The sequence below is a fragment of the Rhinolophus ferrumequinum genome, chromosome 12 (genome assembly GCF_004115265.2).
Source record: "Rhinolophus ferrumequinum isolate MPI-CBG mRhiFer1 chromosome 12, mRhiFer1_v1.p, whole genome shotgun sequence".
Classification (NCBI taxonomy): domain Eukaryota; kingdom Metazoa; phylum Chordata; class Mammalia; order Chiroptera; family Rhinolophidae; genus Rhinolophus; species Rhinolophus ferrumequinum.
Window position 1 is genome coordinate 67,451,173 of NC_046295.1, and position 24,066 is coordinate 67,475,238.

General features: G+C 45.6%; 1 protein-coding gene across 1 annotated transcript in view; it reads left to right on the plus strand.

Moving 5' to 3' along the window:
- PAPPA (pappalysin 1) overlaps positions 1–24,066 on the plus strand; it is a 234,916-nt gene that overhangs the window by 2,754 nt on the left and 208,096 nt on the right.

Genomic DNA, 24,066 nt, shown 5'->3' on the forward strand with positions numbered 1-24,066 from the left:
CTGCCTGACCTCTGGTGGCTCTGTTCATCTGGGCGTCGCCACTTTTGTAGGAATCCCTGGTCACCTATCTTGAGAGAGCAGGCGTCTCTCAGCAGGGACCACGCTGCTATTTCAGGCAGAGGGTTGCTGTCTTGCTGTCAGGCCAGGCTACCTTACATCACTCTTTGCTGCAGGATTCAATTGGGCTTCGTAAAGGTCTAATTTTACGGTGCTGTTAACCGGGTCTGTCGTCTGGCAGAGGCAGGCCTTGCCGCTCCTGGTAGGCGGGCTGTGCTCCCAGATCCGTCCGGGATGCTATTTCTGCCCTGGTTCAAACTTCACTGACACCAGTTCAGACAGGCGCTTGGAGAGGCAGAGGGAAGGAATGAAGGAGCAGTTTGCTTCTGAAGCTCAGCAAATATGCCTTTTATTTTTCCAAAAGGGAAGGAGAAAAGAAACAATATATACGTGTGTGTGTATGTGTATACATAAACATATATATGTATACACACACACACACACACACATCCATATACACATATATATTTATAAACATAAAAGGAAAGGCTAGTACAAGCAAAAACAAAGCTAAAGTTAGAAAGTGCCTGTGTGGAGGATTCTCCGGACGACCCACCAACAATGGGTGGTCTTTTGGATTGAAGAATCCTTTAGGGCTACTGGGATAAGAGTCCTCGGAGGTTACCCAGACCAGTTCACTCTTTGGCTGAATAGGGAAACAGAGATAAGGAGAAAGGAAGGGAATGTGCTGGATGACACAGATCCTCAAAGGCAGAAAATAGGATTTAATCCTGGGCATCCTGACTTCCAGGCCTTACCCCCAATACCTCAGAGAGAACGTGTCTAATAAACACCATTACCTCTCGCCCTCACAGATCCACCACCCGGGCACAGCCTTCAGCCTACATGCACAGCGATTTGGGCTCTCTTTCGAGTCCTGGGTGGGGGCTTTCTGACACATCCCTTTGATTTTGTACCGTACCAGGCAGGATCCAGACCCTGCAAGCATCCCACCCCTCAGGGCCCTCCAGTTTGATAGAGAAAGAAGAAAAAGAAAAACAATAGACTCAATTTGCTCCGTGGAGCAGAGGCTCTGCGCAGCAGTTAATCTGGTTAAAGTTTCTCCTGACCTGTCGATAAGTGAAGTGTGGACCCCACAAGGGCTGCCCCCTCCCACCCCATCCCTTAGTGATCCATCATCCCCACTCAGAAGGAGGAAGGGATTTATCTGAACCCCATCCAGCACGTCCTCTTGCCATGCCTTCTTCTTTTGTTCTAAATGTTGGACTGTTGATTTCGCTGACTACTCAGAAGGGTCTTTTCCCCGCCTCTTCTCTATAGCTCCTACTACCTACTCCCTACCCAACACCCCTCAAAAGAGTACCTGCACTTTTCCAACTTCAGGATTGCTGTAACAGGGAAGGCTAGGTTTCACGCAACATTGCGTTAACACCATTCTTCCCCAACATTTGTAGTCATATTTGGGGTCTGGAATATTGCAATGGTTAGAAGCCAGTTGTAGTAGTCAGGTTACCTACGTGGGAATCCATCTGTGCCCCTAACTGGCTGTGTGACCTTGGACAAGCTAGTTGACTCCTCTGGGCTTCAGCTTTCTCATCTACAAAGTCAGGACAGGATGAGTACCTACCCGTAAAATGAGCTCCTACGTGGCAAGTGCTCACAACAGGATTTGGTGTATAGTAAGTGCTCAATAAACTTCACTCTTATTAATGCACGTGATTTCCCAACCATCTCAGTCTTGACTTTATGGTCTGAGGATACTTAAAAGGCAGGAAGGAAACCAACTCTTCCTGGGTGCCTCCAAGGTGCCGGGCCCTGTGCTAGGTGCTTACTTGGTGCCTGCACATTTCACCTTTACAGCCACCCTGGGACGTGGTCATCGTCACCTATATTTTACAAATGAGGAAACAGAGTCGCAAAGAGTGGGAGTGACCTAGTCCAAAGTCCCGCAGGCCTTTGGGTGGGCAGAGCGGAGATGTGAACTTGAGTCCCAAGTGCCTGTTTCCTCTTCAGCAGTCTTTTTGGAGAAAGAAGAAATGACTCACCTTCCCTTCCTTAGCCCTGCTGCAGCATGTTCTCATTCTGCCTCTCTGCGTGCTGACCATCCATTTACAGACTAAAGAGGTTAAAAAATATGTGTACATCCCACATGGAACCCTGGATTTGAAGGAGTGGACCTGTTTTTCTTTAATGCCCAATTATCAGACAGACCAGGCTTGAAATGTCTGTTGTCAATTGCTTGCTATGTGATTTTAATCAAGTCACTTCATCTCTCTATCCCGTGGTTTGCTCATCTGTAAAATGGGCATAATGAGATCAGGATATTACAATAAAATAAATGTGCAGAAAGTACCTGGCATGGTTTCAGCTCATATTGGGGCCTCAGTCAACAGTATCTGGATGTAATATGTAACCACATTTCCTTTCCCAGTTTGCTAGTCTGACCTGCAGAAAGTGTCCCTCTTTGTGCCTTGTTAGGGCTTCCCTTCTTGAGTTGCTGGGGAGTTTATCTAAATAGCATAGACAGTGTATCTTGGGGAAGAGTTAGACCTCCTCACATCTCATCCTGGCACTTAGATTTCCTCTTCTGTGACCTACTTGGATGACCCCTTCGTGGTAAAAGCCAGAGGAGGTCCAGACCACAGGACCTGTAAACAGGAAAACCAGTAGCCTCAAGGGGGAGCATGCATCCCCAGGAACAGAAGCCAGACGGTGGTCACCGTGGGGTCCAGGTCACAGATCTACTGTCACGTGCCTCCTGCTCCTTCCCCAGCTGCCTTTCAACTTCCACGTTCCCCCAAGCAGCCATTCACGTGGACAGATGGGGTGATGGGGTCTGTATCTCCCTGACCCCTCTACACAGAGGAAGGCCAACTTGAGGCTAGAGCCGCGGGGCTCAGGAGCATGGGTTGTGCATGGTCAGCCCGGACGCATACTGGGACAAGCAGCTCGTTGTGCCACAGGGAAAGTGAAGACCAGGGTCACACAGGAGCTAAGAATCAAAGTATGTTCACAGATTGTGCCCTCTCAAAGGGGCTGGGGAGATCCTTTGGTCCAGTAGTTCCCATCCCTGGCAGCTCTCGTGATCACCGGCTTTTAAAACATCCTGACACCCAGTCTGTATCCCAGGGATTCTGAGGTCATGGGTGTGGGGTTGGCCTGGGCACTGGTGGTTTTCAAAGTCTTCTCAAGTAATGAGGAAGAGCCATCAAAGGGGAGAATCACTGATCCAATCTGATGTCTCCCTATTCTGCAGGTGGGGAAACTGAGGTCCAAAGGGGAAGCATTGTTCCCTGCTTATTGAGCTGGTTTGTGGCTGGGCCTCTAGAGATATTTAGCTGTCCCAATTCTGAGTTGCCAAACTCCAGGAGGGAGCCTTCTTCCATTCTCAGTTTCCCTGCTGACCCCAAACCCCTAGGTGCCCTGGCCCTGACATTCCCTTTTTCCGGAGCTATTCCTGTGTGTGAAGCCACATCCTCTCCTTTTGGAGCTGCCTTTAAAGTGCAGACATTCCTGTAGGACAGTAACGCATTGCATTCTATGCATCTGATTTAAATGAATCTCTGCAGGTTCTTGGGAGGGGATCCTCTCTGAGCAGGAACAAGGAATATTAAAAAGGGAAGCTCAGCTCTGAGGCATTCCCAGTTTGCTCTGGGCTAGTCCTGCAGAAAGGGGCATGTTCTTATTACTTCAACCCCGCTTCCCCCCCACACACACACACACACTTTTCCATCACTCTGAAACCAGCACTGGCTGCAGGCTTCTCATTTGAGGAAGAGAGAAGGCCCTAGGTACCCCAGGTAGGAGGCCTCCCTCGACAGGCAGCTTGTGCCTTGTCTTCCTATGGCCAAGTGCTCAGAAATTCAGCACATGCCTTTTCCCCCTCACCTGCCACCCCTCCCCAGGGATGTAACTTTCTTTTCCTCAGTGCCCCCTTAACTTTCTTCTTGATGCACTGAATGTTCCGTACCATGCCTTCATGCACTTACTGGAAATGCTCAATTGCGAACTGACTTGTGGATCTTGGCCCCTTGGCTCCTTCTAAGACCTGAAACGAACTCCGGAGCTCGGAGTTCAAGTGGAGGCTCGGCCTCCTCTGAGCTGGTAACTTGGGGCTTCTTACTCAACTACTGGGGCCTCGAGGGAGAGGGATTAAGGTGTGGTTACACAAAATGTCCCCATGGGTTGTCACAGGAACCAGGTGAGACAATGGTGACAGAGCTCTTGGCCAAGGTCAGAACTCAGTCCACATGTCAATAGTAGCAAGAGGAGCCAGAAGGTGAGAGATGTGAGGGATTTGTGCCATCAAGGTCATTCCTGAGAGGTGCCTTTGTTATCATTATTCACACTGCAAATGATAAATAGTGATCGAGTTAGCAAATCTTTTCATTTCCGTAACCTCACTGGAGTCATTTGATGTTTGGACTTCACTGATCTGCCAAAACCTACCACTTATTTGCTGTGTGACCTTGACAAATTAACTGCCTCTCTCTGGGCCTCAGTGTTCTGAGGGTACACAATGAAGGCTAGGGATACAATAGGGACTTTTAAACTGTGCCCACAGTTTTATGGAGACCCGAGGGAGAGGCTGAAGGGGAGGCGTCTGTTCCCCCGCACCTTCCCTCCACCTTATTCTGAGTAAGTTGTATGAGTCTGCAAGGTTCCATTTGAGGGAATGTGCAAGTTCCTTAATTACGGAATTTGAATGGGAATGGACTAACATTTAGGAATTATTGTTAATTTTGCCAGGACTGGTGATAGTAGTGTTGTCTATTTTTAATGATCCAATCTGTTAGAAATGCATACGGAAGTATTTATGGGTAAAATAATGTTATGTCTGTTTTATTTGTTTAAAATTCTCCAGAAAAAAATAGGGAGTTGGAGGTGGGGGGTTGTAGATGAAAGAAGATTGTCGACCTGAAAACGTTGTTAAAACCAAGGGACAGAAAGGTCGGGCTTCAATCCATTTTTGTGTGTCCCTCTGTGTGTGACTGAAGATTTCCATAATAAAAAGTTGTAAAACTTAGGAGTTTGAGAGCCACGGGAGGAGTTGAAGTCTTCAGTCCCTGTGTGTTCGATGAGCTCATAGGTTTCCAGATACAGAGGCGGTGAGTTGGAGAGGGTTCAGGACTCTGCCCAGGTCACACAGAGATGAATTGAAAGAACACAGTCTAGGCTGCAGACACTAGGAGCCCCCCCCTCCTCCCTGCACACCTGCAAACACAGGTGACTGACCATCCTGGGAGAGCGTAACGGGAAGGAAAAGGTAGAGGAGCCTTAGGAGGGCCAGGTAGAACCTTACTGGGCAATAAGAAGCTTTTGAGTGACAACATTCTTTGTATGACACTGTCCCACACATTGTGAAACATGTAGCATCCTTGGTTCTGTGCATAAGAAACACCAAGGATCTGCTAGTCATTGTGACAATACAGAATATATTGTGAACACACACACACACACACACACACTCACACATTTCCACATACCTCCATTTTTCATTACTGGCTCCTTATTTCTCTCCATGTACAATTGCCTTGGGAGCCTCCGAGAACCTTCTAGAGCCCTGGGGGAAATGATCTGCAGTAGTCTAATTTCAGGAAGAGTGGACACCATCAGAAAACAGAGAAAAGAAGCGTGTATTTACTAAGGAAGTATTCTGTAGTGGTTGACCATCGGACTAAGAGTCAGACTGCCTGAGTTTGATTTCCTGATTCTCCCACCTGCCAGTTGCATGACCTTGGGCAAGTTACTTAATATCTCCAAGCTTCACTTTTCCCATCTGTAAAATGCGGATAGGACTGGCTCTTACTTCATGGGGTTGTTTTGAAGATTAACTGGGCCTCCATGTGGAAAATGCTTAGTAATGGAATCTAGACCATGGGGAAGCACCCAGTAAACGTTAACTATATTGGTATTATGTGTGTCCAGCCCTTGCCACACATTATTTTGAATTCTCTCAGTCACACTGTGAGTTAGACCTGCTTCTCTCCTTTGGGAGAGCCGGGAATGGCCTCTCCCTCCTTCACCACTCAGGAAAGATTTATTGCTATCATCTTCACATAAAACAACCATTAAAATGAAAAACAAACAGAATAAACACTTTTATTGTTTTGTATTACAAAAGCAACGTGTGCTCGTTATAGAGAATCGATGAAGAATAGCTAGAAAACAAGGGACAGAGTAAAATTTGACCATCCCTGCCCAGGTATTCGTTAAGTATTTATTGAGTGACTGCTACATGCCAGGTACAGTTTTAGACCCTGAGTACAGAGCAAGGAACAGAAGAGGAAACGGCCCCCGCCTTTGGGAGTTTATATTGGAGAGCAGTGGGCGGGACAGGTGAAGACAGAGGATACATGAATGTCAGGTGAACGTTTATGAAGAAAAAGTGGAGAAGGGATGCTAGGGACCACTGTGGGGGTGGGGTGGCAGGGGGATTAAAATTTAAACGGGGTGGTCAGGGGAGGCGGTCCTGAGCAGAGTCACCGGGGAAGAGCTCTAAGAGCAGACCCAAGGCCATGGAGAGAAGACCACCGCATATTGGAGAAGGAAGAGCAGTGCAGAGGAGCAAGGAGATGTCGGTTTTAGACCATTACGTCATTCATTAGCTTGCTGTGCGACTTTGGGCAATTTTCTCTGTGTCTTGGGGCCCGTTTTCCTCATCCGAACAACGAGGGGAGGGAGTTTTTCTTTGTCCTGGAGAACTTCCTAGCAGAGATCTCTTAGGATTCGATAATCCTAGCCAGGACTGTCCTGAGACAGAAGTGCAAAGTTGACATTAGTTCTGTTTGTCTTGCTCTTCTGGTGCATTTTCCTCCACTAGGTGGTGCCTGTGCCTGTATCCCTCAGGGGCCAAGTGCCCACTCGCCTTCTGCTTCCTCTCTCCCAGCAACACTCATTCTCAGAAAAGGACATGGTGTTCCTTCTTGCTAAGGTATCATTGACTGGTAACAACTTAGACTGTTACTCTTTCAGAGACCTGCATACTTTAATATCTCCCCAAAAAGCCTTGACTCACAATGCAAAGTACCAATGGGGAGAATTTTAGTCAAAGACTGACTGAAGACATTGTTTAGGGAATATTGGTACTTCCCCAATAGCTGGAAGCCATTTCGTTAATAATATTGCTAATATTAGCTGCCATGCATATTCGAAAAACTCCCTGAGTGACTTTCCCAGTGATCACTCTAATGGTTAGAGTACTCAAATGTCATAATTTCTTACTATACAAAGGTCGTTCCAGACAAGTTCCTGGATATCAGAGTAGGCCACTGGCCTTTCAGTCTTGCTTATCATTTTAATCAGATCGTTTCAGGAATTAAAATGGTGAAACTCTGGAGTATGTAGCCATCGGTGAATCTGTTTCCCTTCCTGGAATCCCCAGTTCTATCACCTGTGAAGTACTCTTGCTCCCTCTGTCCCCTCCCTTCTCTCTCTCTTCCTACCTCTTATACCTACCGCGTTTACTTTGGCCACTTAAATTTTTCTTCAAAGAAGAAAAAGAAAATTTGTTTTCCAGTATTATTTGCCACAAACCCAGGATTCGTAGAACCTGGAAGAGTAGGAGGTTTCAATTTTAAGGAACATGAAAAGGCCCATTTGGAGGAAACAGACAAAATCTAGGAGGTGGGAGGTCACAGCTTGGGATCCAGGTGTGGGGATCGGGGCAGTGCATGTGACTAAATGCAGAGCCCTGGCCAATCTTTTGCCTTTAAGAAGTTTGTGGTCTAACCTGTACCCGTCACCTTCGTAGTCAAGGAGTCATTCCTCTATCTGTTCCATATCCATGTTTTCTTACTTCCTGTTGCTCTATAGACATGAAATGTGGCTGTGCAGAATATGACAAATTCTGTGTGTATAGAAGGGGTTATTTCCCTCCAATGAGACTGGAGATCTTTCAGATACAAAAGCTGATAAGAACACAGAGAAAGATACGATAACAAGCCAATCAGAAGCAAGTAGGCCTTGCTCTAAGAGGTGGGAAGTACACAGACAGAAAACATAAGAAATAAATGCATATTGTATTCTGTTCTGTGAAGTAACATTCACGTCCAAAGAACCAAGGTGTGTGAGAATAAGAAACACTCACGTAAGCCATTCATTTCATAGATGAGGACCTGAGGTTGGTGATAGAAGTGGCTTGTCCAAATCAGTGACCAAGCTGGGTAAGAGCCTCTGTTTGCTGAGACTTAGGCACAGTGCGTTCTACTTGTCTCCTGACTTTTCACCCGTCCCCATGGAATCATTTCCATCTCTCTGGTGATGAGTATCATTTATCTCCAGACTCAGCTGGACTCCAGACCCGTAGATCCAAATATCCACTGGAAATGTCAACGTGCACTTCAAACTCAACATGTCTAAGCTGAATCATCTTTCCTCTAAAATTCATGATGTCCTCATCTAGTGTCACCTACTCTAGATATAATACATCATTCACCGTATTCAATCAGTCATTACTTCCTGTCTATCCTGCCTCCTATTTATAGCCAGTCTTCCCTCTTCTTCGCTCAGGCCCTCTTCATCTCTGGCTTTGACTCTTTCCCTAGTATTGTAATCCTCACTTCTCTGAACCTCAACCTCTGTACCCCCTTCAACCTAGCCTTCAATACCTAACAGCCATGTCTTTCTAAAATGCAAATTTGACTCTAGCTAGCGGCCCTTCAGTAGCACTGGAATTATTGGCAGTACCCCCAGACTCGTTAGGCTTTTTTTTCACATCATTTCCTTTACTTAGGGTGCCTCCTATTTCCCCATGAACCATTTTACAGAACCCCTAGGCCTCTACAAGATTCCGCTTAAGGTTCCCCTCTTCTGAGAAGCCCTCCCTGACTCTTCTCCAAGCATAAATGGTTCCCCACCTCCCTTATCCATCTGCACTGTAGCCTCCAAACATGTGTCTCAAAAGACCTGGAATTCTTTATAGCACATTTAATGGTGTGCCTACTTGAGGTCATCTCAAGTTCTCCACTGCCTAGCACAGTGCCTGGCTTATAGAGGACTTATATGTGTTTTCGCTTAATGAATGCATGACTGTATAAGAGAACCGGCTAAATAGCTAATGATCCTGGAAGAAAGCGCTCAGGAACCTCAGGCATGTTGCATTACGTAACCAAAACACATCACCTACTCTGTGCGTCACACTCAAAAACATTACACAGTGGTTAATTCCATTTCCCCTTGAGCAAAGAGGTCAGAACAGAAAAGAAATCCAGTCTTCTAAAACAGAGAGGGGAGGAGACAGTGTATTTAAATGCCTCCCCAACTCACAATTTGGCCTTTCTAATCCAAGCCACATTTTAGCCTTGGTCTTCCCTTCTCAGCCCCTGGCCTGTTTGCAAAGCATTTGTTTTGTGTGTGAACTGCAGCACAGAATCCTAAGCTTTGCTCTCCTCTCAGATTTCCCGTTCTGCCCCTTATCAATTTCTTTCTGGGCCTCGAGTGTCCAGGCAGTTATATCTGTTGCCTGGGTTTTCATCCACTTCACTCCTTCTTGATGGGGGCAGGGGAGGGCTTCCATCTGTTTGCCTTGATCTTGTGAGACCTTGTGGTGACCTCAGGATCTGGAATCCTCAATTCACTGTTGATACTCCCTTGGGGGAGAACACACATTCTCAACAGTAATAACAGTAATACAAGCAGCTAGCTTCTAATGAGCACTTACTATGTGCTGGCACTCTCCTGAGTCCTCTGAATTAGATTTAGAAAGTTACAGGACTCACTGAAGGCCCCACAGCTAAAGGGTGGTAGAATTGGGGTTCAGATCTGGGACGTTTTTATTTTTCTCTATCCACAGAGCCTAGCGCATTGCTTGGAATGCAACAGTTGTCCCATAAATGTTCCATGAGAGGATAATTATATGAATGAATGGATGGATGGATGGATGGATGGATGGATGGATGATGGTGCCCTCCCATGGCTAATGCAAACATTTAGAGATTGTTTGTAGAATGAAAACGGAAGGGAGGGAGGGAGACAGGGAGGAAGGGATGGGGGGGATGGAGAAAAAATTTGAATAGACATTAAGAGATTGGCTAAGAAATCTACGATATGCAAAATGTATTTTATTTGCAGGTGACTTTTGAACAAAAAAGACCATTTACGTCCATGAGAGCATTTCCCGACTTTAAGTAGTCTATTGGGAGATCCACACTTGTTTCAAAGATGTTCTCTGCCAAAGACATTTCCGGATTTCTCTTTGGGGAATCAGAGCCTGGGGCATGTTCCCTCAAATACGCTGAATGAAGACAGGTTGCCACTCTCTGAGGAGGGCCCTGGTCCATTCTGAGCCAAGTCTGAGATGTGTGTAGGTGATTGTGCTGTGTGAACTCTAGGGTTCTGAGTAGGAGAATGGCTCTGGAGTAACAAGGCTGATTGATGGGTGATGTGCTCTCACTGGAGCCGATGAAGCCTCCGTAGAAGCAGTAGGAAGCTCTCTGGATGGCATCCTTTACAGAAGAGCCCCACTGGGCTGATTAGCTTAGGTCTGATGTGCTAAAAACAAATACAATGTCTTCTTCATCCCTTTCCCAAATCCTAAAGCTGGAACGATGTTAAAGTCTGCTTTAGGGAATCTGCTCAGCCTACAGATGGAGAAACTGAGGTCCAGGCAAGTTAACTTGTTGAATTCAGCTAAGCTGAAATTAAGCAACAAATTGACAGCAAAATTGAAACTAGAATTCAAATCTCTTGACTCCTAAATGAGTGCTCTTTTCATTGGATCCCTTTGTTTTCCTTTACAGTGTGAGATGCCCGTTACATCTGCGGGTTCACACTAGTGAAAACATCGTACAGCTGTTAAGTTGCTTTCCTTACGCACTTCTTAACATGCCAAACCTCTGTCCTAGGCATTCTCTGAGGTTCAGTAGGAAACGGCAGTATGTTAGGAGAGGTAAATCTTCCTTCCTTCCATCTTTCTATCCATCCACCCATCCATCCATTGAATTAGTTATCAAGAATTCTTTATGTCTTTGTGTATTATACATTGAGCTAGGATATGGGGATTAAATAGATGAACAGGGCACAGTTCCTTCCCTTGAGGGGCTCCCAGTCCTAGTGGCGGAAGCAGACTGGTAAACAGATACATGACATCATGGTTACCGCTATACCTAAGCCATTAATAGAGTCCTGGGCAAGCACACAGGCAGAAACACTGTCGTTAAGTACCTGTGTTTATTATGGGGGCTAGAAAGTGTGCTGAGATTTCAGAGACATAAGAGGTCCCTTCCACTTGGAAGGGTTAGAGAGTTGTTCATGAAGCAGGTGGCAGGGGTACGCGTGTGGGGTGCGTGCCTTCATCGCGTGTGGGTATATCATGCACGTCATCTAGAATGCAGAGCTGTAGATCAAATTAGAACAATACACACTTTTGATTCATATCTCAGCTGAGGACATCGACCCAGAGTAGCTTTGTCCATGTTTCCCCGAAAATAAGACCTAGCCAGACAATCAGCTCTAATGCGTCTTTTGGAGCAAAAATTAATATAAGACCTGGTCTTATTTTAATGTAAGATCAGGTATAATATAACGTAACGTAACATAATATAATATAATACTGAGTCAATATAATATAATATAAATACCAGGTCTTATATAAATAAATTTTTGCTCCAAAAGACACATTAGAGCTGATTGTCCGGCTAGGTCTTATTTTCGGGGAAACAGGGTAGGAGGATGAGAGTAGGAAATGATGGGACAATTCAGGACATCACCATCTGAATCAAGTCCAATCATCCCTTCTATCCCCCTCCCCCATTGCCTTTGTCACTTTGTTGTGGTTGCCTTCAAGCTTGTCTGTCTCTTCCCACTTGTCTTCAAGCTCCTTAGGAGCACAGACTGTTTCTATCTCTGGTTTATTCCTACCTTTAGCACATTACCAGCCTAGCTGGTCAGGCTCAGTAAACTTTGTTAAATGAATTGGAGATGGCTCCAAATAGGGAGAAGACAGGGTGACTGAAAGTGGGTGCTGTGAAGGAAAGGTGCTTTGAGGAAAGATACCATGGGTCTTAGAAAGAGCCAGGCAGTGAAAGCAAACAGGTTATGCATGGCATTAACCATTAGCTATGGCTGGCCCTGGTGTCTCTGAGCTGACCAGTTACCTGGATACATTCTTACCACTTTTCCCTATCCCTCTCACTCCCTTCCTTTCTGCTGAACTAGTGTACCATCCTGATGGTATATAAGTCTTTTTCCCTCGGTTTCGTCTCTGCTTCTCCAACCTCGGTTTCGTCTCTGCTTCTCCAACCCCATGCCTGGAGAGAGCTGCTAAAGAACCAGGTGTAACTGCGTAGGATGCATCCATGCTCCACACTCACCTGTGCTGTGGAGACCTCCCAGAAGACATGAAAACAGAACAATGGCAGGAATCGCGTCTGCTGTGCTCTGGACACCTTCCCAGGGCCTGGCACAGTGCAGGAGTTCCACAAATATTTATGGGCGAATTTCTGGATGAATACATGATGTAAATATACAGTGCATCTGGTCCAGTGTCCTCAGTTCACAAATGGAAAATCTAGAGGAAGCAAGGAAATTATCCCAAGTTCATCCCAAACTGGGGACAGACAGGGACTAGAGCCCAGTTATCCTATTTCTTCTATCCAGCCATATTGTCCTGGGATTTGGGCCCAGCTCTCTTGGATTTGGTCACAGAATTTCAGATCACTGGATCCTGTAGTTGGATCAAACCCAGATATCCTTTTACAACTGGAAAGTCTGAAGTCCAAAGAGGGGGACAGGTTTGTTCAGAGCCCCACAGTGAGGTAGGGACAACAGCAAAAAGCCCTCTATGTCTCCATATAGTCAACAAATGGACCGTATGTGCCTGGCACCTTTAGAAACGCAGCAGTGGGCAGAGATAGCAGGCTCCTACCCTCACAGACTCGGTATTCTTGTGAGGAGAGGAAGACAGTAAGTGAAGCGGGGGAGGGTGGAATGAGAGAGAGAGAAAGAGAGAGAAAAAGAGAGCGAGAAGGAGGAGAGAGGGAGAGGAGGAGGAAGAGAGAGCTGGGAGAGACAGGGCCAGGGAGAGAGGGAGAGAGAGAGAGTGAGCACACAGACGGTGACACAGGCTTACTTCAGGACATTAATGGAGCAGATGTACAAGCCAGTTGGAGGTGGTGTGTGTCTGGAGCTGAAGGCAGCCCAGGTCATGGAATCTGGAGTTTAATCTAGATGAACTAGGAAGTTATCAAAAAGTTGCAAACAAGTTAAGTTACAGTATCTGTTGTATATTTTGCACAGATCACTCTGACTCTATGTGGAGAATAGATGGGGTGAGGGCAAGAGTAGAATCTCAGTTATACCATGATCACGGTGTGAATTGATTGTTGATGTTATTATTTTAGTTGTGACTTAGTATTTTGGTTAATCTCATTACCATCCATTTCTTGACTATTACCATTACCAACTGAAATACCTGGCTAGCACTCCTATTTCAGATCAACACAGCAGGGGAGGGGGCGTGTTTCTTGTTCTTTGGTCGAGGAGGACTTGAAGAGATTTGTGATCCCCAAGACATTTAGTGTAAAAACTGTGCATATTTTTCTGGGGAGAGGGTCCAAAGTTTTCATCAGCTTCCTAAAGGGGTCCGTGGCCTCCAAATCATGACTGAAATGCCGAAAAGCAGGGGGCATAAGAGGTCATTTCCTGAAGCCTGTTCCCAGCTCTCAAATCTGAACACTCTCGGAGATCTGTGAAAATGAGAATGTTGATGTTGAATTGTCATATCAGACTGAGGAATTGCACTTTCCTTCATCTGTACCCTTGTTGGAGTAAATAGAATTTGGGACTTTTTTTCCTCTGAGGACAAGTTAGTTTATTCCTTAGAAATATAATCTACAACTTTGTTTATTCAAACTCTGGTCTCTGAGTTTCTCTGACTTTTAAAATTGGCAAGTTCACTTCAGACGTGGCCTGAGGTGGTCCTGACCATAATTATTCACTGTGGATTTTACCCCGAATCTATGAATCCAAATATTCATCCAGTCTTCCATCCATCCAATCGTACACCCACCTGCCTGCTCTCTTCCCCCCCTCCACCCCTCATTCTTCCTTCCCTCCTTCCCTGCCTCTCATCCATCCATTCATCCATCCATCCATCGATCCTTTCATCTCTCCACTCTTCCATCCATCTTTGTTCTCTTCCCTCTACCCTTCCATCCATGTAATCTTCCACTTACCAGGCTCTGTGCTAGGGCTGGGGCAAGAGTTAGGAGACTCCAAGGCTTGCTCTTATGCCACTGTGAATCCTTGAAAAATATCCCCTGAGAAACCCCCTTTGAAACCTTTGCTTCTACTAGAATACTGGTGTGAAAACCCCACTTCAGAAGTTGCAAACTCCTTTGGAAAAATTAAAGCGGTCTGCCTGCATAGTTACATAATTATAAGTATTCCCAGTAGTGTTCTGAGTCTGGGTCTAGACTCCTGGAGACTCCTTTATCAAAACTAATATTTTAGATCAATAACAGCTTCTACCCTTAGGTCAGCAGGTGGTGGGAAACCAATAGAGAACTTGAAATAGAAGCAGGCTCTTTGGGAAAGTGCAGTCTTCATAAAGCGAGCAGGGAAGGGGGCCACAGCCACTTGGCTCCTGGGACTGTCTTTGCCCACAACCCCCAAATCCCTCGTATAGTAATTCTGAGCCTTCGTGATCCGTGTGTGCTCCTGGATGCATGATGTAGCAGGAAGCCCTCATGGCATGGGGTTGTTTCAGTTTCCGAAGCATTTTCGACATGTACCTATCATATTCCCACTCGCCTTGTAAAACAAGCATTTTCATTTAATACAGTGAGGTCTTTGTATTCTCAACAACAAACACATGGGCTAAGACTCGCGGACACAACCTGCCTTTTACTCCAACACCCTCCCCTTCCCTACCCCACTCTGTCCGCCCTTCCAAAGCCCCGTGTCAGCAGAAATATCTGTTTACAAACAAGGGCTCCGCGAGAACAGTATCAGAAGCTCAAACAAGCCTCTCAAACGTGCCCCCAGCTCTGCCCTTGAAGTCCTTCTAAACAGTGTGTGTCACGGGCAGTAGCTTTCGTGGAAGGCTCCCTGCCTTTCCGTCTTTCCCTCTGTCTCCATGTCTGGCTTCCTCTGCCTCCTTGTACTTATTCTGTAAAACCGTGAGGAGCCTGGGCTAGAGCGGCAGTTGGAAGCTGGCTCGGACCAGGGGCGACCTGGAAAACAGAGCCCAGACAGAGAGTTGCTGGCAGACAGCAAGACAGACCCACACGTGTCCAGCCTGCAGTGTCATTTGAAGCAGAAGCTGATTGAAGAAGGATTATTGATTGGGTGGATATAATAGTCCCATGATGATTGTGTAGCTGTAGACCATTTTTCTAGGATTACCAACAGCTGCAGAAATTCTTACGCCACCATCTTGAACTTGAGTCTACTGTAGCTCCCCTTTTACCTACGCGTGGTAATGATAATCACAAACATATTTAGCTCATAATATGTGCCAGGCACTCTTCTGAGTACACTGCACACATTAACTCTTTATTCCTCACAATGACCCTCTGAAATAGGTACTATTATAATCCCAGTTTTCCTAATGGCAGAACTGAGGTACTGGAAGGTTAAGTGACTTGCCCAAGGTCACACAGCCAGTAATGGTAGAATCAGTCCCCAGAGTCCACATTCTAACTATTCCTCCACAAAACTTTCTAGATCAGGTCAGAATTCCTTAGCCTCACCTTCAACTTCCTCCCCAAACCTTGTTTCTTTCTGTAACTTTCCTAGTTCCTTGTACGTATCAGGGTTTCTCAACCTCAACACTGCTGACATTTTGAAATGGGTAATTTTCTGTCGTGGGAGTTTGTCCTGTGCACTGTAGGATGTTTAGTAACTTACTTGGCTTCTACCCACTAGATGCCAGTAGCACTCCCCCCGCCCTAGTTGTGATAATCAAAAATGTTTGCAGAAACATTACCAAATGTTCACTGGTTGAGAACCACTGACTTACGTGGATTCTTCTGATTAAATAGAGTTATCTGGTGTTCCTAGAACACATATTCCCAGCTCCATGCTTTTTCACATTTCATTTCTCCCTTGACCTTGCAGTGTCCTTGACCTCCGCCCCATCAGTCTTCTCTAAAAGACTTACAGAGTCTTTCAGTTCCTCAACATCTTTTATAGCCAGAAAGGAAACACTAGCTTGTCTGGGTTACTGATCTTCTTGTTTTAATGTGTTTATTTGTTGTTTAAAACATCATCACCGATTCCGAACTTTCCATTTAAAATCCCCTAAAGATTCCACAGGAGTCTGAGTTAAAAGCTCAATTCATTCCATGTATGCAGCAGTTGTTCATTGGGTCTACCTTGTGTCAGGTCCCAGGCTAAGCATTCAGAGTATGAGGTCAAAGAAGATACAATAACTGCACCTCAAGAGTGTACGTGATAGACTATCAGAGTTGGAAAGGAACTTAGAGATCCACTCTCCACCCTCTCCCAGTTGAGTAGATAGGGAAATCAAGCCCCAGAAAGTAGATGGTATTTGATCAAGGTCAACTAGAGACCAAGCTCAAGGCTGAGCTAGATCATCCTTCATTTGGTGGAATAAAATGAAAATTCCGAAGTCCCAGTGAGCACCTAAATACTGCTTATTCATCTAGAGCCTTAAGAAGCTCCTTTGAGTTGAGTCATAATTCACAATTTTCTAGCGGATAGTAAAACAACAGAAAATTAATACCGGAAGTCTGTCAGCCCTCTTTCTTCAAAATTTTGCTTACATTCCATGCTTCTCATTATAAGTCTTAAGGCTCAATGACTCCAGCTAGCCAGTGAGCACTAGACAGGGAGTCCTGAGGCATGAGTCCTGGTTCTTTGAGCTCTGTGTCCCTATGAATAACAACAACATGAAATCCCTAGCTAGTGATCCCCACGCCCAGGGACTCTTTTCCTGAAAAACCACCAAAGATTCCCCACAGTCTAGGGAATAAAATTCAGATCTCGTGGCATGCCATTCACAGTCCTTTGCAATCTGGCCTCAGACAGCTCTTGCTATTTTGTTTCCCTGGATTCCTGGGCACCTTCAGTTATATCAAGAGCAGACGTCACAGCTCTTGACCTTGGCTCATGCGTCACCTTCTGCTCCAGGGTCTTGGCCCAGGTCCCCCCACCAAGTTCCTGTTCCTCGTGCAAGGCTCAGTTCTTATGTCCCTCATTCAGGAAGATTTCCCTGAGCTTTCTTGTCCAAGTCAAGGAGCTCTCTTTGCTTGTAGCTGTGCTTACACTTACTCTATTATGCGTTATTTATTTATAATTAAAATCTGCCCCTTGTCTTCACATAGTCAGTTTTCCTCTGGCTGGGCAGCGTGAGGTAGAAATTAAGAACAAGGACCCTTGAGTCTGTTTGCCTGGGTTTGAACGCCACCTCTGTCACTCAGGTTTGGGCAAGTAATTTGGGCTTCTCTGAGTCTCAGTTTCCTCATCTGTCAAATGGAGATAATAGCAATTCTTCCTGCCTGGATTATTGTGAAGGTTTCCTGAGTTCATCATGCAAAGAGCCTCTAGCACACACTGGACGCTCGGCAGCCATCAGCTATCACTGCTCGCCCTGCACAGAAGAGTAACTCCAGATGGCACCAGTCCTGTGAAGTAGGGATCTGCCTGTCTGGCCCTGTCCCTTCCTTATCTCCCTTTGTCATCTCTCTCCCTGAAAGGCTCACCCCTGGCTGTGTGGGCCAGGATGAGATGATGGCAGGCTCACCCGAGAGAGGAGCTTTTATTTCCAGAGCTCAGCCCACACTGTCTGAGGTGTGATTTTACATTATTTGCTGTGGGCCTGCGTCAGTTATGAAATTTACATCAGTTAGCTTGCCCATGTAGGAAACTTCCCCACCCCTCGGAGCTGCTTGGGTTAGCTACAGGTGCTCAGTTTTCCCGCCCGATGCTACTTTGTGGGTGAGGATTTGAGGTCCAGAGATGGACCCAAAGTTGACTTATCCATTAGGCGCGGTGGCACCGTGCCTGAAATCCACAGTACTTTTTAAGGGCCCATAAAAATGACCTGATTTCTTTTGAAATCAGAAGGAAAAAAGTTAATACAATAATAATAATAACAATTTCTATGCAATTATGAACCCAGACGCTTGATTATATAAATCTTTATACCAATGCAATCATGAAATATAATTATATATATATATATATGTGTGTGTGTGTGTATATATATATATATATTTATGGGGTAAGGACAAAGTGCCCAGAGCCCATGAATGTCGTGGGTGAAGAGGAATTTGCCCAAGATCAATAATACTTAGCGACAAATCAAGGCAAAAGTTCATTTCTTATCACCCCCAGTCCCCAGTTTAGGAGTCTTTTCCCTACATTTTCCAGAAAATCCCTAGAAGTGATTTCACTGTAGTCTTCTCCTTGCACAGAGGAGAAAAGGCACCAGAGACAGGGTGAGGTTTGCCTCAGGTCACACAGCTTATTCACACCAGCACTCAGCTAAGCAGTGCTTTCCTTACTCCTTGTTACTTTTTTTCGTACTTCATACAACCAAATGTAGTGATCACTGATGCCAACCTCCCATCTATATATATGGAAAAATTGAGGGCCAGCAAGCAAGCAGAAGGGGCTTTAAGACCCGATGTCACAAAGATGCCCACTCCTGCCTCCAAGTTGAGGCTTTTGTTCCAGTATTATAAAGATGGTTTGAGAATTCAAAAATCTACTTAAATCAGGTTTCCTCACAAGCATGGGCCTTTCATCCTTCTTTCCTTCTTCTGTCTCTCTCTCTCTCTCTCTTTCTCTCTCTCTCTCTCTCTCTCTCTCTCTCTCTCTCTCTCTCTCTCTCTCTCTCCCTCTCCGTCTCTGTCTCTCTGTCCTATGTAGCCAGCCAGCCATCAATCCATTCAACAAATGTTTACAGAGTATTTATGTTCTAGACTCCATACAGAGGACTCTGGATGCAAAGTGGGAAGCAGACATATACTCTTACCCTGGCGGAGCCTCACTTTCCCCATGTGTGTGAACAGAAGCATACTTTCTGCTTTGCCTCCTTTAGAGTGATCTGGGAGAAACAAATGAAATAATTAAGATGCTTTGTACGCTGTAAAATGTCAACTAAACTTGAGCACGTTTCCCATATTGTTATAACCAATAGAGAATATAATCAATATGGGGAAATTAAAAATTGGCTCTATGCAGAAGTGCCATAGAAAAAAATAAGGCCTTTGTTAAACACCTGGCCTTGGAGTCACAGAGCTGGGTTCTAATCCTATTTATGTTGTTTCAAGTCAAATGACCTTTGCCAAATCAGCACAACACTTTGAGTCTCTTTTTCCTCATCTGTAAAATGGGACCAAAAGAACACATCTCATAGCGTAGTTGTAATAATTCAAAGAGGTGATGCACATGACATTCTTTGATCTTGTACGTGGCATGCCAGAAATGGGTCTGTTTCTTTCTCAATAGGTTCATGTGGCTCTGAATGGCATTAGAACAAATCAGAGTAGTGATCCTAGGGGCAAAGTAAGGAGGCAGGTGTGGTAACAGTAGGTCTTTCGAATTGCACAGTATGACCTGCTATTGTATCTACATTGTGTCAACAGAAGGGCTGGCACTAGCATGAGGCACTAGCAGGTCTCTTGTCAGAGGTTGTGGCCTCTGTCTGGTGCGTACCCTGGATGACCAGCTAGGACCTGATGCAGTAGGTGCCCCATGAGTACATGTTGAATAGGGTGGTGAATGGACAAATAGATAAATGAGTCAGGACTCGGGCTTGTTAATTTGGACAATAGGAGAGTCAGGAATAACATGATCAAAGCCCTCAGACACATCCGGGGTTGTCCTGAGGTAAAGGACACAGAATAACTCCATGAGTTGCCGGAGACCAGTTCCTGGACCACTGAATGGAAAGGAGAAGGAGGCGATTTAGGTTCACACTGGAAGAGAACTGAGACATGGCCAAAGGTGCAAAGGCCTCTTCAAACCAATAGGGGTTCTCTGATTCTGGAAATATGAGCAGTCACTGGTCGAGATGTGATACAGGTGATTTGAGCAAGAGGTGGGTGTCAAACGGGATGACTTCAAGGGCAACTTCAGCTCTGACTCGGCCTACCTCCATGAACGATGAAGGGGACGGGCTTGGGGCTGCTGTGAAGAACGCTGATGTCAGGATGCACTGGTCCTTGACAATTTGCTGGGGAGGGGTATCATGGCCTCTGAGGTTTGATGAGTGAGCTGGGAGAGCTCGTATGTCCTCCCCTCATCAAAAGGACAAAAGGTAGGCTGCCTTCTCCAGGGCCGTTCCACCACCAGCACCACTCAGTCTAGCAGGGTCTGGTTTACGCTACAGCAACCTTTAAGGGTGAACAAAAAGAAAATGCGCGAATCCTCCTCCTCCTTCTCCTCTTCCTCCCTTTCCTCCTCTTTTCCTCCTCCTTCCCCTTTTCCCCTTCTCCTTCCTTTCTTCCCTCGTACTCTCCCTCCTCTTTTATCTTTGTCTTTTTCTTCCTCTCCTCCTCTCACTTCCTTTTTTTAAAATTTATATGCACCAATTTCATTGACAATGTGTGAAAAAAGAGAACAAAAAACATGTTTCTCTGTTTCAGAGAACAAGTCAGAAAGGATCAAATTTAACAACGCAAAGGAAGGGGGAAAAAAACAAAAAACAAATGGTTCTAATTCTGAGAAAAACAGAGCGGACGTTTATATTTAATATCCTTAAATTAATGTCAGTAATATCAAAGTGTAGCTAACATTTATGACGTGCTATGCCAATGAGTGTTTGCATTCTCTCATTAAATCCTCAGAATGGCACTATGCATTAAGTACTGTTATTATCAGTTTACAGTTGAAACTATCAGGGAGGTGAAGGGATTTTGCCCAAGGCTACATAGCTAACAAGTGGCAGAGCTGGGATTCTCACAGATCAGACTCCCCAGTATACATGTTTAACACTTGTTATATTGCCAGTGACCATGTGCCAAGTCCTGGTTCGTTCATTATCTCATTAGTTCTCCCTACAGCCATCAGAGGTAGATAGTATCATCCCCATTTTACAGATGTGAAGACAGACTAGTAGAGATGCCCCAACTTTCCAAGTCACATAGCTAGCGAATGGTAGCGTCAGCATTTGAAAGCACATTTGTTGGTCTGTAAGACCCTGACCTTTCCATGTCCACACAGCCTGCTTACATAGAAGCAAACAAGGCAAGCTGCAGCCAAGAGCCAGAAGGAAACACGGCTGCACACTGAGCCCTCAAGAACACTTTGCCATCCCAAACACAGTACAAGTCTGTGTACTAATAAAGCTTGTCGGTTTTAGGAACCATTAGGCACACTTTTGTCAACCTTGCCTTACATCTGGATAGCCTTAAATAGTTTACAAGGAAAGAGATGTACGTTTATCTCCTTTCTCTCTGAAAAACGATCTATTGAAGTTTATAGGATAAGATTTTTAATCCCTGGAGTACGTGTGGGAAAACTGAGGCTCAAAGAATTGAATGAACTCATCCAGGGTCACACAGCTAGTAAAAAAGGCAAGTGGATTCATGTAGTCAGGGGACTTTCAGATAATGGCTCCCAACAGGGAAAAAGAATATAGGCAGAGAGCAGACACACATGCCACTGTGGACATTCTTTCTACTCCACGCAGTCCTGCAAAAGAAAATCTGGCCCCACCCATCCACTTGCATGGTCAACACATAGGAGGCACCTGAGCTGATCTTGACCTTGTGAATTGCCCAAAGAGTCATTCTTGATGCTCCAGGCTCTTTTACACCAGAAGAGAGGGATGTCCAGGACTCAGTATAGTTTGGGAGGAGACTCTAGCCAGGTCTGATTTACTTCAAGCCTCCTCCTTCCACTGAGCCTAAGCTCAACCGTCTGAGCCAAGGTGTCCTGGAGGGATGAGGGCACTGAAGAGCAGTCCCTCCGGTACTCAGGTACCTGCCTCTGTGACTTCCTAGCCTTCCTCTGAATGCCTGGGGCTCCCGAGTCTTCTGGGGTCATTTTGGTGATCCTCCCCCTAACTGCACCAAGTGTGGGGACCGTAGGGACATGTAACCCAAATATGTCCGTTTTAATCACTCTCCTCTGGAGAGATAAAAGCTTTCCATAGGATTGCTCTCTCAAGCATTCCTCTGTAGCTTTGATACCAGCCATTAAATCACGGAAAGGAAAACAAAACAAAACACACCAAAGAAAGGGACCGGCTCCAACTTTTAGCTTTTGATTTTTTTTGCCTCCTGAAAGAAACGAGATTGTTGACATCAAGTCCCCGGTTTCCATCCCCGCACTGTCTCATCTGTGCTTGGATCCCCCTGGCAGATGTGCCCCAGCTGGTGGGCATCCTTAAGTGGGAAGGCCTGAAACTGCCTACCTTTCTTCCTTCTCCCTCCTCCATGACCTTCCGTCTCCCACAGTGGGAACCCAGGCTGCGATGGCTGATGGGCCTGGGATCTCAGAGTCCAGGCAGTATGAGAGGCAAGGGAACTGTGGTGTAACCCTCCTTTCTCACTGGGCAGGCAGATGAAAAGCATCCGGAGGAGAGCTCCGGCTTTCGAGTAAGTCCGGTGGTGATGCCACCATTCTCGAGCTGAGGTCTCTGGGGGGGAATCATTTAATTTTGCGACACCTCAGTTTCCTTCTCTGTCAAAGGAATATCAGGGCAGCCCACTTCCCTGGGTCAGTCACCATGAGCATTAAATGAGGTGTTTGTGCTTAGCGGAGAGATTGCTACATAGACACTTTCAACAAACGTTCATTGTTGTTATCATTATTTATTTGAAAATGCTACTTTGTCACAGGCAGGAATGACCCCAGGGGGAGTTTTCTCTCCTCCCACCTCCACTCTCCCAATGAGAGAAAACAAACAATAACAGGACCTCGATGTAAATTCTCATCCTTTGCTAATTGTCCTCCCTAGACAGTGATGAAAGAAAGCCAAATGTTATCAGAGCTAATTTTGCATTGAGTTAAACCAGCCTGGGAAAACCTTCAAGGGAAGAAAAAAAGAAACACAGGATAGAGGCATAGTTGAGGCTCCACTTGTCTGAGGGGGAAACTGAACTTGATATCAGGAAGTCTTGAATTCCAGCTTGTCCTACTGCTTAGTGCTGTGTGACCTTGGGCAGGTGATTTCACCTCTCTGAGTCTCAGTTTTCTCATCTGTAAATAGCACCGATGGTACAAGGTTGCTATGAGGGTTATATGTGACAAAGCAGCTATATACCTGCTCAGCACATAGCAGGTGTTTCAGAAATGCACATTTCAGCTGCAACTGAGAAGCACCCCTCCCCTAGAAGGAACATTTCCTTTGTGTGGTGACCACACCACCGATTTTTGTATCTTCTTAATACACCTTGCTCTGTTCACAATAGGAATCAGGTAAATTGAGGCAATGTATCATACGTATCCAGAGAAGGATTCTGAACTGGGTACAAAGCAGTGGAAGATGGGATAGATATTGGAGAAATTTTGGTGGGAGAGCTTGGAAAACTCGGTGAATGATAGTGTTACGGTTTTTTAGGGTTATCATAACAGAGGACCACAGACGAGGTGGTTTAAATAGCAGAGATTTATTTTCTCATGATTTATTTCTCTGAGGCCAGTCTCCGTGGCATGTAGACAGCTGCATTCCCTGTGTCTTCCCATGGTTTTCCTTCTGTACGTGTCTGTGTCCTAATGTCCTCTTCTTATAAGGACACCAATCATATTGGATTAGGGCTAACCCTCGGGAACCATTTTAGCTCGATGACCTCTGTAAGGACCCTACCTCCTAATCAGGTAACATTCTGAGGTGCTAGGGGTTAGAACTTCAACATAGGAATTTGGGGAAGACACGATTCAGCTCATAACAAATGGAAAGAATGATGAGAGGCAGCCGAGTGACAGCAACCTTGAAGAAAAAACGAAAAACAAAAACTTGGGTCCGAAACCAGCAGGCAAGGAATCTCGCAGTGGAAGTCCAGATGTTGAAGCATGAGCTCAGGGAGGTATTCCCAACTCCAGGGAGACAACAGGCCCAATCCTGGGTCCCTGTGAAGTGGGGCGAACCAAGTAGAACAGATTAAACACGAGTCATAAAGAGCCGTTGAT